This window comes from Papaver somniferum, chromosome 1 (assembly GCF_003573695.1).
Source record: "Papaver somniferum cultivar HN1 chromosome 1, ASM357369v1, whole genome shotgun sequence".
Lineage (NCBI taxonomy): Eukaryota > Viridiplantae > Streptophyta > Magnoliopsida > Ranunculales > Papaveraceae > Papaver > Papaver somniferum.
Window position 1 is genome coordinate 154,012,340 of NC_039358.1, and position 14,495 is coordinate 154,026,834.

Genomic DNA, 14,495 nt, shown 5'->3' on the forward strand with positions numbered 1-14,495 from the left:
AAATTATACCAACTTCGTATAGTTGAGACCAAGCAACTAAACCTATAGTTCACCTAGTTTCGTCTGTATTCCCACGCCTCCAGTTGATGAATAAGTCTCGTACTTGGAATAATTCCTTTGGTTCGTATTCCAAACAGTAAAGGAACAACAAATTTGTTTGGTATCAACTCTCTTCAACCAAGTGATGTGAGTTCGATAAAGGCTCTTCTGTTTATCTCAATAAACTCCTTCGTCGGGTTCTTAGATCTATCTTATTCTCAACTACCGAAGTAATTGTTAAGATTTTGCAATCAATACTTTTAATCACAAAGAATTGTATTGATGACGATCTACACAACTAATCAATCCAATCCACCACAAGGATAAACTGATTATAGTTGGATCCTCTTATACCGAAACAAGTATTGTGCACACCAAAGATTATGAACCCCAAATCAGAAATATTCAATATCTTCTTTGTCTTCAAATCTTCTTAGATCTTCAATAAATACATGCACACAACAACTTGAATCTCTTGTGATCAATCGCGCACAGAACGGAGTCTGTTAACAATGGATTATCACAAGATCGTCTTTAGCACTAACAACAGTCTAAAGATCCCTGTCGAAACTTCGATCTAGTTTGAGTGAATCGTATATCAAAAGAGAAGATTCTCAAGCATAAAAAAACTAGGTGCAATCAAAGTTCAACCACCGTTAGTCAATCAAATCAATCGAAAACATAAGATAAACCGCAATTATCTAGTTTCCCACCAACGGTACTCGTAGATATTCTCAATCCCAAAGAAGACTTTAAACTGAGCGTTCGTAAGAGATTTCGCTTAATTAGGTTACTCTCCTCTCCGAATAGGCGGCTACACCAGTAACAACACAACCGAGGAAGTTTGCTGTCACGAAGGATTAGTTTGCTAGAATTGCAAACTTCAAGTATTTATAGACAAGGAAGTTTGGACACCAAGGAATTTCCATAACCGAAAATATTCTCATAGATATTCAATATATTCCAAATTCGGTTTCCATAATTCCTGGAAATGCTCTGTCCAAAATAATGACCGAAAATCTCTTTGGAAAATCTCAACTAGTAAATGCACATTACTAATTCTCATTTTCCTAAAATAAAATTAACAACCTTAAATAAAAGATTCTTAACTTATTTATATTTCGATCCTGGGATTTTCTTCTTGTAGCTATTAAGGAATAACTTTGAACAATAAAAGATAAACATTACTGTACGTGTTCAAAGTATGCCGGTATCCTTACTTCGTAAGTCCTCTTTCATACTTACAACCTTGAAACCGGTTTGCCACACTTCCAAACAAGTTTAGAATTGGTTCATCTGACTTTCAAGAACTATGCAATTGATTAAGAAACACTCAATCACAAATCATGGGTTTAATGGTTCTACCAAAACAAGTTTCGGTTCTACCTCCATGTGAGTATTGTGCATAGTCACACTATCTTTCCAAAATTCGGTTGACTAGATACTAGGATCGGTTCCCCACATATATATGGTATCTAACTTATATGTGTTGCACATGTCCATAGGATCGGTTCCCCCTTGCCTAAAAACGTGTTGCATATGTCCATAGGATCGGTTTCCCTTTCTGCTACAAACTTTTTGCACCTCATACAAGTATCGATTCCCCTTTGTGATGTGTTGCACCTCTTCATAGGATCGGTTCCTGTTTACCCAGATTCGGTCAAAAAAATCACAAACGCGATCATATCATCTCAGGTGATTACTTAAGATCGGTTTCACTAATAAAAGTCATACCAATACATAAGTCAGGACTTAGCGAATAGTTTTACCAAGAACACAAACAAATCGTGAGCGGTTATACTAAATCACACATATTGGATGTTAACAAGATATGCAATGAATAACAATCCCAATAACGCCTGGCGATTTCCTTTTCGATTCATAAACAAGTTTATGAACTTACTTTCTTAAAACACATGTAAAACATTGTTTCTTAGGATGAAATCCTCACCTCATACCCATACATAATCACAATAGCATTTAAACGATCATGTCGATGTCTTATCTACAAAGTTTAATGGTTAAGCAATAAACTTCATATTCTATTCCTTAATATTATGTCTATCTAGAGTGTTCATGCTTCGCAGTTTCGTTTTAAATATGCACGACTTGAAAGATACACTAGGGAATGAAACAGTTCAAGTCAAATATCACTAACCTCAAGTGGAAGGATGATGTTGTCGTTGTAGCTTCTTACGTCTTCACTTCTTCAAGTCTTCGCAATACTTGTAATGTCTCATATCCTAATACTTTCAAGCTAACCTATACGAAGTTGACTCTAGTACATAATCAAGCGACTCTTAAATGAGTTTTGCTTCACTAAAATATGAAAACCAAACTTGAAATACCAACGCTTGGTGAGTTCAACCGAGCTATGCTCTAACAGTAATATCAATAAAAATAGGTTATCTTATGCAAGAGTTTGCATTGAAATTGATTTGGAATTCTCATACCTTACTAGCATCCCATTATTGGTTAGCAATAAGATTTCTTTGGAGCTTCCAACGGAATATCAATGGAATTGTCCCCTAACAGTGTGGTATGTATGATCCTTGGGCATACTGTTAAGTCATGTCTAAAGAAAATGAAGACTAGGTGGACTCTTAAGAAGGTTTGAAAGTCAGCTCTGTAATGACCCGACTCTCCACCGGCACTGTCCCCACTTAGCCATTGTGGTCATCCGGCAGTGTGGGGTTTCAATGGGACCACTGCGGTCATCCATCAAAATATTTCTGGGAGGTCACCTATCGCTGGATTACTCCAGCCTGAGAACGCTTAACTTCATAGTTTTCTTCCAATTCCGGTGCCAATTATGCTAAAAAGGCCTCGGTATAATGTAGATGTTCCTTGCCTATTATGAGACTAGTATCTGGCATAACCTCCCAGCATACTCTCTAACAGAGCAAAAGAGACCATCCCTAGTTGTATCCAGCTATCACCGATATTCTTCCCACTTACCCACTACACGGTTATCCAGCGGTGTGGGATTTTTAACGACACTGTTGCGGTCATCCAGCAGCAGTTTCCTAGGAAGATACCCATCCGGTGACTACTCTCGGCCGAGCATGCTTAATTGAGAAGTTTTTTCTCATTACTCATTCAAGTTTGCCCATCAATCCTTGGTGTTAGGAACGCACAAACCATTACGTATATTCTACTCGGCGAACTCTCCCTGCCGAATCGCGGTATTACAAGCTCACTTTGAAGCTATTGTTGGTGTTGAGAGAATCACTAGTTCTTAGGAAGAAGGGCTAGTTCAAGGGTCAATTGAAATGAAAGTTAATAGTAGTAACAATAATAGAAATAAAGAGCCAGTTGACTCTACTCTAAATGAATAGAAGCAAATGATTTAAATCTCATTGGTGCTTCAAATGGTTTAGAAGCCGGTGATGAAGTGGGTGAAGAGACAAATATATTGAAAGAGAAATATGTCAATATTTTCATAGGTGATATGGATCTTCGACTACTGTAGAAATTTTGGGACCAAAGATAATCATGATTGATGGGAACAAATGTATGCATACCCTAGCTTCTTGTCCAACTGGTGTACATGAGAATAAGAATATGGGAGAGTAAATAGCTGCGAAAGGGAAGAGTACCTTCTCCTATAAGAGGGGTAATCATCATATGGCTTCATCTAAGTATAATTTGTTCATGGTATATGGCGATTTTACAGCTAGGAGTAGATTCCCTATCAATAGGAACAAGGTGACAACAACAAGAAAGGGTGAAAATATGGTGTCACTAGTACTTCTTTAGTGCCAAGAAAAAGGGAGAAGGGGGAGTCCAAGTCCCTCTAAGTTGACTATCAATGGAGCAACACCAAAGGTTTTCAGTCCCTTGAAAATGACTGCCAATAAACTTGCAGCAAAGAACAAGGAAGAAAGAATTACTATATAAGAATATTCTGATGACGAAGATTGTTCTGATGCCGAGTTTGAGAGACTAATTAGTCACCTTTCCGGAAAGGTAAAAATGATTATTAGAACTCATAGATAACATGTAAAAGTGTAATGGGATGGTAAAATTAATAAAATTTGTAAGGAAAGCTTGGGGAGAGGTCATAGAACCCAAGCAAATAAGGTTTAGTTTTTGTAGGTCTTTGCTTTTGTTTGCAGGACTTTGGATTTGCTTTGCTTTGTGCTAGGTTTTGATGATGTTAGAGCATTGCTCGGTCGAACTCACAAGTGTTGCTATCTCAAGCTTGTTGTCAAATTTAGTTGTCAACTATATCTTGATTTCTAGTCTACAATTAGTTAAGTCTCGTATTAGGATAGAAGATGTAGTTGAGAAACAGACATCATAGAAGTCATCACTGCTTTCTACTGTTTGAAGACAAAAATCAACCGAAGCTTTTGGAGAAATTCTTTAATAAAAGGTAAGTGAAGACTGAACCACATATATCTCAAGTTAGATTCATATTTTATCTATGAGACGATGTCGCATAACTAATTAGACTATTGTAAGTATATCAAGATTTTCGAGTCAAGATTTATCTTGTTATTAGTTCTCGAAATATGACTAAGATTAATGAATATTTGTCATACTTGATGAATTTCGGTTAAGAAGAATTTATTGTTCGAAATCAAAATCATGATTCAAGAATTATCATTCGAAAATAGCCTGAAACAGTGATATGTGTGATTGATGTTATTCGGGAATGTTTCGAATCGATTTAGAGATAAATATATAACTACTGTAAATTCAAATATAAGACAGTGTACATACCCGTCTTACAAACTGGAAAAACTATTATAAGTCTGAAGTTGTAATACATGTACTCATACACGTAACAGAGTAGCTATATCTCGACTAATATAATTTTGGTACGCATACGCGTATGCACACCTTTAAAAGTATGTGAACTCATGAACCCGGATCGATACGCAAACCACTACCCGTACTAGAAAAGAACTGTTGGTCTCGGAACGGATTTGGTATCCATACCGGTACACGTACCAGAAAATTTCGGTGAACTCCGGGCTCATTATTGTCTTAAGGTATCCATACTGGTAAACGTACTGAAAAAATTATGTGAACTCCGGAACTCGGTCATGTTATAAAGTATACATACCGATACACGTACTTTGACTTAAATATTTACGAATCGGTTGACTATTTGTACCTTGTACATTTACTTACCATGTCGATTAAATTTATATGCACATACAATTATTTCTTAGAGATAATTAGCATTTGAATAATCTCTAAAAAACAACATAGACGTATTTGATCACATTATTGTGACTCGAGTTAAGTCTTAAGTGTTTATGAAAATTCTCAAGCCTATAGTTGAGTTGGATAGCTTCGGCTAACCATTTATGAGCGTGGTTTTGTACACGGTTCGGTTATAACCAGAGTGTATATCTTGATTATATAAATCAGATTCAAAGATTCATCTAACGATGGATATTGTTTGCTTGGTTCCAAAGCTATGTTAGCTTAAACCTAAAGCAAGATACGCTTTGAATGTTTATATAAGGGTAACTCTTGGAAACTGGGATCTTTGAATCTTGACACTACTTTTTGGTGTGTCATAGTTGTAACTAGAGTCGTCCTCTCCAGAAACCCTTTTAGGGTTTAACGACTACAAAAACTTCATAGGGATTCATGAAGCCAGGTCCATCTATTGTTTATCTTGATAGCTCGAGTATCCTGATCTTGTTCGATTGTTGAGCTGCTCACTTGAACAAGATAGATAGAAATCTTCAAAGTTCTCTTCGTCTAAAACTTTGTTGATTCCACAAGTTTGATACTTGTGAGGTGAATAATAATCTAGGTTGCACTTAGGGTTGCATAAGTCCGGATTTTGAGGTTAGCTAGACTTTGTCTATTGCTATCGATTTTTATCACCTTGATCTTTGATCAAAAAGGAAATCACACATATAGGCTTATCTGTGGGAGGCAGATTGGTTTAAATTCTTCAATTGAGTTGAAGCAACACTTAGTTGGTGTGACGTCAACTAAGGGAATCAATTGCGCAGAGTCCTGCTGGGATTCAAGAGGCTTAAGGAACGCGACTGTAATTGAATTGTTGTGAGGGTTTAATTAGGTCTCAACTACATTCCACTCCGAAGTTAAGTGGTAGTAGGCTAGTGTCTGTAGGGGCTTAATACAGTTTGGTGTTCAATCTGGACTAGGTCCTGAGGTTTTTCTGCATTTGCGGTTTTCTCGTTAACAAAATTTCTGGTGTATGTGTTATTTCTTTTCCGCATTATATTGTTTATCTTTATAATTGAAATATCACAGGTTGTGCGTAAATCAATCATAGTAGATACGTCCAACCTTGTTTGTTGGATAAGACTTAATTGATTACTTGGGAAATTGATCTTTGGAATCACCCAGGTACTCTCACACGCAAATCAGGTTCACAGACTAGTCTCTGTAAACTTTCTGATTATGAGAGAAAGAGATATAACTCTGAATATTATTCCTTGATTGAATTTTATTAAGTTGAACTCTCGGAATTGTGTTTAAGTTTGTCCACACATATTGCCTACGAAAAAGTTGGTGGTGTATTTTGGTACCCCCGTGTTTTCAGATGCCCTAAAAGAGGTTAAGGGAGTGTCAAGCTATAATAAATGGTTGGGATTCTACAAGTAAATTAGGGTGGTTATGAAAAATGGAGAGGATTATAAGTAGGTAAGGATGTCCTATTAATAGGTCAAGGAGGTACAATAGAGGAGATTGAGGAGTCAACATTGGCTTAAGAAGGAAAGAATGACTCACTTGCAAATACCCCTAAAATGGAGGGTTTGGAAATAATACCTCCGAAACAGATGGATATATAAGGAATAGATTTACACTAATGAACCAAGTATCTCCCCAATTAGTGCACATCTTGTTGCTATTAGGGTTGGATCACGAGTCATTTGGAAACACTAGTCAGCTAGTCAGTTTGTTTTATAGCAGACTGTTATGGTCTCTCAGCTTAATTCGAGAGAGACATTTTCAGGTATTGTTCTATCCCTCTTTTACACCTACTTCCCTACAAATATTCTTCGTAAACTTTAATTCGACAAGAACCCAAGTTCCCTAATCATTCATTTATTAAATCCCAACCATTTATCATAATACAATCGAGGTAGCAATACCATATTCCATTTGTTTTTCGCTGGTATTCAGAGTTCTGAAGTAACTCAAATTTCCAAAATTGACCACGTACTTCCTATTATGCCTAAAAATAATTGAATCTAGGCCTAAAATTTTAAACTGAGGCATATGTTTGTACCAAAAAATAACTTTTGGCACAAAACACGATTGATTTGACGATGATGGTGTAAAATAGGGTTAAACAAATTAAAGATAAATAAAAGAGACAAGAATCTAAAGTAGTTCGGCGATTTATGCCTACATCCACTGACAAATCCCCTTAGAAGAGACGTTTTATTTATATAAGCATTACAATGGTTTTTCTCCGGGTAAGAAAGCATAGATCTCGTTTGCCTCTTAGGGTTTATACCCGAGTATTTATATAGTCTACGGTAGACCCTAATTATGAAATAAACTTCATATGCAAGTAACATGGGAAGAAAGACACGTGGAAACTTCTGGAACCTTCTTTTGGGTTAGCGGAAGTGAATACGTACCATGCAGTCTTGACTAGCGGGTTTTTCGATTATTTTATAGAGGGTACAAACAACATTAGAAGATATTAAAACAGACTACAAACGATCACTCTCAACATAAAAATTAACCATCTAAGTATCTAGAAATCAACTTCAACATCTAGACCGCGTATTTTTTGCAAGAACTTGTTATCCTCCTCAAGCTTCAATATCCAAATGTTGTAGCGTTTCATGGTGCAGTTCAAGATAGCCCAGGGCAATTCTTACCGTGTTTATGGTGAATTGTTATTCTAGGAATGATTCAGCATACAAGATACTCAAGAACAAGTAACTTGTCTGTATAATTCTCTTTCTAGACTAGGAACTGGTTGAATGTTAATCGTATATGAAAATTTTCATGAATGTTATCGGGTATCGTGATGATAAAGAAAAGAATCTTATAATAACGTGTTATGGATCCATCTTTTGAAATGAGTATTTGCATTCTCAAAATGTTATATATCAGGTTTTAAAGAGTAACAACTTGTTGTTGAACTTGAAAGATCCATTAAGATCCATCAGCAAGGTGATTACAATTAATTTATTTTGTTTATTTAATGTACGTGCCATTATGATATTCTTAATATTGAGAAATAACGAGTATTTGATAAGTAAACAAAATTTTATAAGTATCTTAACAAGTTGATGATTTTGGTTTATTTAGTTTTAAATTAGAAAAATATATATATTTAGGTACTTCCCATCTTATTGTTGAATCATTGTTCATCGCAGTTAATTAAATATTTGGTATTACATAGTTTTTGAGTAAATCTAAAAATTTCAGAAAAAAATCGAATTTAAATAACCGTCACATTTATCACAAATTGTTAAAATACACAATTAGTGGGAACTTATTCTCTTTGTAATGAATTGAATGCAATTTTGTACTAGTCGTATAATTGTATATATGATCTAGATTGAACTTAGACAGTTGTTTAAGGAGGGGTTGATATTTAACAATATCGAGATGTACCACCAGATCTTTCATTAGGTAGGTCAAGCTCAGCTTAACCTTTTTCTGATAGTGTTTGTCATGACAACAACATACTAGCCACCTGAAAACACTATGGTCATGGTTTGAGACCGCTATTCAGTGGCTTTGGATAAGGCATTTCTTATTTTTGATGCGCAGATGTGTAAGCTCCAAACAAATAGTTTTTCATCTTTATTATTTTTGTTTTATTTTCTTACTTATGGAATACAAAAAATTACAGTTGGCCAACTTCCAATATGCTGGCATTCCTTGGAGAAAATATTCTGGAATGAAGGATGGGGACCTCGTTAACAATATAACGTATTTTGGTATTACTCCTGCATGAGATAAAGCAAAGCCTACCCCTTTAACCTTTAGGTAATCTTAGATAAATATTAAAAATTACTTTAAAATAGCAAAAATGTAACAATTATTTAATAAGTTTAATTACTAAATGAAAATATGGGAAATATAGATAAGATAGTAAAATTACCACTCTTATCCATTTGAAAAGTCCTCCCATAAAAAGGTCAATGATTTGTAATTCAACGTCCTCAATGAACAAATTAGGGGATAACACGTACACAACAAGGATGAACCAAAGAGAGTTTCGTCTATCATATATGAAAATTTAATTACTAAGTAATGAGGTGTCAAACTCAAAATAAAAATATTTCTTACTTCTTCATACACTAACTTGTAAGCAACTTCATTCTTAAGGGACTAGAGATCAGAAGTTGTTAATCTAAATTTTTGAATGTAAACAATGCAAAGCCACAAATGAAAGAATATTAACTAATACAAAAATGATGATGAGATTCATCAAGCAATCCTTTTTCATCACAGAACATGAATCTAACCAACGTAAGCTATGTTCTTTGAAATATACTAACATGGGGAAAAAACAAAAATATGCAATATACTAGCAACCCTAAAATAGTTGTTGTTAGAGCATTGCTCGGTCGAACTCGCATGTGTTGATATCTCAAGCATGTTTGTCAATGTTAGTGATCAAAACTATAAGTCTTGATTTCTAGTCTATTATAGCTAAGGTCTCGGACTAGGATAGAAAGTGTAGTTGAGCTCAAGAACTCCATGGAAATCATCATACAAGACGAAGGACTACTCAAGGAACCGGTGGATCTTCATCGACTAAAAGGTATGTGGAGACTTGAACTTATCTATCACTCAAAAGTCTATTTATCTCCTATCTTGAGACAAAAGTCGTTTTGCTATATAGACTTAGATTATACACATTTGCTATTTCGAGTCGAGTTTATCTCGCCTATCTATTTCTCGAAATATGTATTGGTAAGCTTTCGCTTTAGCCAACTTCATCTTTACCTAGTGACGAAATTCATGACAAGTTTCAATCACTTTGAAAATTGCTTACTTTGACGAAAAATAGTTTGTGAATAACAATTATAGAATATCAACGTCCTCTAAGAATGTTTCAATGATTGAAATAAGAGTTTTGATAATATAACCATTGGAGGATATAAGCATTGTTGTGGAAAAACATATATGTATAAGTCCTTATTCCTTGAACCGAAGTTTGCGAACTTTGTTGATCAAGAGAACCGGAATAATGGCTTGAGCTAAGTCCGCGAACTCAGTCCGTGAACCCAGTCAGCGAACTGGAGAAAGTTCTCGCCCCGAGAAATTCTGCTAGAGTTTGTGAACTCCGTCCGGGAAATTAAGTCCGCGAACTTGAGTAGGTTATATCTAAAAACGATGTTTGTGAACTTATTCTTATATTAACTAAGGAATGCAAATTGAAACCGTGGTTATATAGTTCATGAACCGATTCGAGTGAATCAAATTGTTTTTGCTTCGACTGTGTCTTGTGTAGTTACATAAGATTTCCTTGCAATTGAACAACTCTCTAACTAGTTAATTTGAGTCATTTAAACTAGTTATGGTGAAGAAGAATATGGTTGATATGAAAGTGATCATATGGCTAACCATTTGGTTAATTATTGTTGAACCAACAAATGTACAAGTTTGGGTACGGTTACGCAATCCTAGAAATGTGCATTTCATTTGTGTGTAACAAGCTAGTTTTCGATCTAACGGTTGAAAGATATTAGCTTGAATCTAATCAGGTTTTCATATAACGGTGAATATTGAATGCTTTGTTACCAAGATAACATTGACTGGAAACCCTGATTTGAAAGACTATATAAGGGAGAACTCTAGCAACTGGGAAACCTAATCCCCACACTTTTTATGTGATACTAGTTGTGCTAAGCTAGAGTCGTTTCTCCTTTAACCTTTGGTTTCTTCTTTTAAACCAGGTTAACGACTTAAAGACTTCATTGGGATTGTGAAGCCATACCGATACTACTTTCTTGTAGTTGTGTGATCTGATCTTGCTATTTCTGTCGTACGAGTACAATTGTAATAATTGGCTTGAGATTGATATATCCGAGAGGCAAGATATAAAAGTAATCACAAACACTTTGTCTAATCGTTTGTGATTCCGCAATATATTTTTCGCTGCGTCGATTAAGATTATTGTGAGGGATTGATAATACTAGGTTGTTCTTCGGGAATATAAGTCCGGGTTATCAATTGGTTCCTGTTCACCTTGATTTATCAAAAGACGGAACAAAACTCGTAGGTATATTCGTGGGAGACGGATTTATCTATTACCGTAGACTTTTCTGTGTGATACAGATTTGTTTATTAAAGTCTTCGACTTTGGGTCGTAGTAACTCTTAGTTGTGGGTGAAATCATCTAAGGGAATCAAGTGCGTAGTATCCTGCTGGGATCAGAGACGTAAGGAGCGCAACTGTACCTTGGATCAGTGTGAGATTGATTGGGGTTCAACTACAGTCCATACCGAAGTTAATTTGGATTAGGTTAGTGTCTGTAGCGGCTTAATACAGTGTGTGTTCAAACTGGACTAGGTCCCGGGGTTTTTCTGCATTTGCAGTTTCCTCGTTAACAAAATTCTGGTGTCTGTGTTATTTCTTTTCCGCAATATATTTTGTTATATAATTGAAATATCACAGGTTGTGCGTTGATCAATCAATTAGAATATCCAACCTTTTGGTTGTTGATTTAAATTTATTGACACTTGGATATTGGTCTTTGGTACCATCCAAGTTATCTATCTAGTATTTGATAAAGACTCGTACATTTCTGTTTGCTTGAGTAAAGATCAAATCGAGAGATTGAGATATAAACTCTTTGATATACTTTTTATCTATATTGAGTCTGACTGTCTATTTGATTCTCTAGAAAGTATATTGGAGTTTGTCCATACAGATTGTTAAGCGAAATATTGGGTGTGGTTGTTGTACCCCCGCTTTTTCAGTTGTAAACTCATGTATTTCGGAATCTCCTATGTCCTCTTAATATAATAAATTTTTATAAGATTCTACTCATTCGAGATCCTAGAGTAAATTAACTTTATGCGGATAAATCAATCAAGTGTTTTAGGTTCTGCGAGACAAGCTATTCCTAGTGATGAATTTTAAACCTTGATTTATTTGCTAGAACTCATGGGTTCCTCTCTTGTTTCTTAGTCATCCAAGACACAACCCAATGTCCAATACACAACCCAATATTTTAATATCTTTTGCAAAACAAAGTACAAATATCTAATTGTTGCTACTACAAAACTTCAATGGCTTTCCTGAGTTGCATATTTATATCAATCATCCAGTTTTGCTTCACTATAGTTGTTCTGGTGTCTAACTATGTCTATCACACTATGACTAACTAAACACTTAGAAATAGATTAATTACCATGATATTAGAGAGTTGGTGGAGAATAGTCTCAACAGGTTTAATATATTATGAGCGAAAACCAATTGGTTGATCTGTTTACTAAAGAGATCTTTTATCCTAATTTTTTAAGACATATGTTGATAGGATCTACTTTATCTAGTTGATCTAGTACTGCATCAACTTAGTTTCCTTTTTTATATTTTTTGTTCTGTTTTGTTTGAGAGATGTATATTTATTTTTTGTGCTTTGTTTTTTTTTTTGTCTCAAGCTTCACTGGCTTCCGGCATCAACTTGTGGGGGTGTATTATGAATAGTCAAGTCAATTTCCGTTGAATTTATTATATCTTATATATTCACATGTTCGCTAATACTCTAGCTAACATTTGTTTATAAATATGTAGCGAGACGTTGTGTCTGTGTTAAGATAATCCCTATTTTCAATACAATATATCCTTTAAATATTTATCAGCTTTACCAATGGGTCATATGGTTGATATCACACATGTCAACTTATCGAGAGCATGTAATTTCATGAGTGCTCCATTCACTCATATTAGATGAGAAATTCTAGAGATTAAAATTACCCGAATGACAATATAGGATGCAAATGATTTTATAAGTTCCCGTAAAAGATTGAAAACAAAGACAGAAAGAACTTCTTTTTCAGAATTTGATCGAGTTAAGAGAGAGTGAGACAAGTTTTATAGTGAATGGGTTGCAAATGAATCTCTAGGCTAGATTTATGTATTGAGAAAAAACTAAACCATTACTTAAAGCTAGCATGGTATCATGTTCGAGTCTAAAACCAATTAAAAAAAAACCCCACCTTGACTAGATATGAATATGTAGTGAAGATTAATAAATGAAGTTGAAAAGAGTAAGGGTGATTGCCATTATTGAAATTGTAATGATACAACTGTTGATATCCTTGCGGATTAAGATTATTTTCCCGATAAGTTTATATCGATGAAGCTTAATTTGTATTTTTTTTTATTTCAACACCACCAAAACCTCCAAACCTAATGCTTAAATTTCCTCTCTGCGTGGATAAGATAAGCATCACAAAACTCGAGGACTAGATGAAAGATAATATTTATAACACCTGAGAAGGTTCTAGTTCTAATTTAGAATTAAACATGAACAAACTTGTTGGAGAGTTTTGAAGTTCTTCTTTCTATTGGCTCATCGTCTAACTTATACGGATTGATGTTCTAAGTTTTAGTTTAGGTAAATAATTGGTCAACTCAGTACTCACCTCTATGTCAGAATAAGATCCATAATAAAAGTATAAAACATAGCCATCACAATATATAACAAGATACATCCATTAATCCTTCCTAATTGTATATTTGTCTATCATTAATCATATAAATAGTCAAACCTTAACCTATAACACAAAACATAAGGGGGTTTTGAGCCTTGGACGGTCGGATAACATTTTCAGAGACAAACGTTGCATCCCACCATCCCAGTCTCATCCGAGCCAAAGACATCCAACGAAATGTAATATTTGTACCTTCTTCAATTATGGATATATGTGTTGATAACCCTCCTAATTAGTTCTTCACTAATTAAAAAGTTAATGTGCCGACAAAAAAAATCTTTACCAATTAAATGCTACAACTACGTAAAACTCATATTTTTACACTCATATTTTCTATTCAAAATAAAAAAATATAAATAAGATAAAAAACTGATCCATAACTTTTTAAATTCGAATTAGCCCACCTTCATCAACCTAGAATAAATAAATTAGAACATCTACGAACACAACATGTAAAACCCTTATTTCTTCCTTGAAATAAATTAATTGTCCTTCATCACCCTGCAAAGATCAAAGAACATTATGTTAAAAATACAAAAAATCTGCGATCATTTTCATTTGACTCATTTTTATTTTATTTTTTGAAAATAATCGAAAAATAAAAATAAATACATACAATTGAGATCTATCCAAATAATGAATCACCAAAACTTTTCACTTCAATGATAAGCCTAATTTTTCTAGTGGAAAAAGAAATGCTATCTTAAAGCCATGAAGAAAGCTTGCCTTTTTTGTAGCCTTGCAAATGGGACCACAATCTAGCTTCGAATCACATTCCTTTTCAAAGCTACACTGACACTGAAACCTCAATCT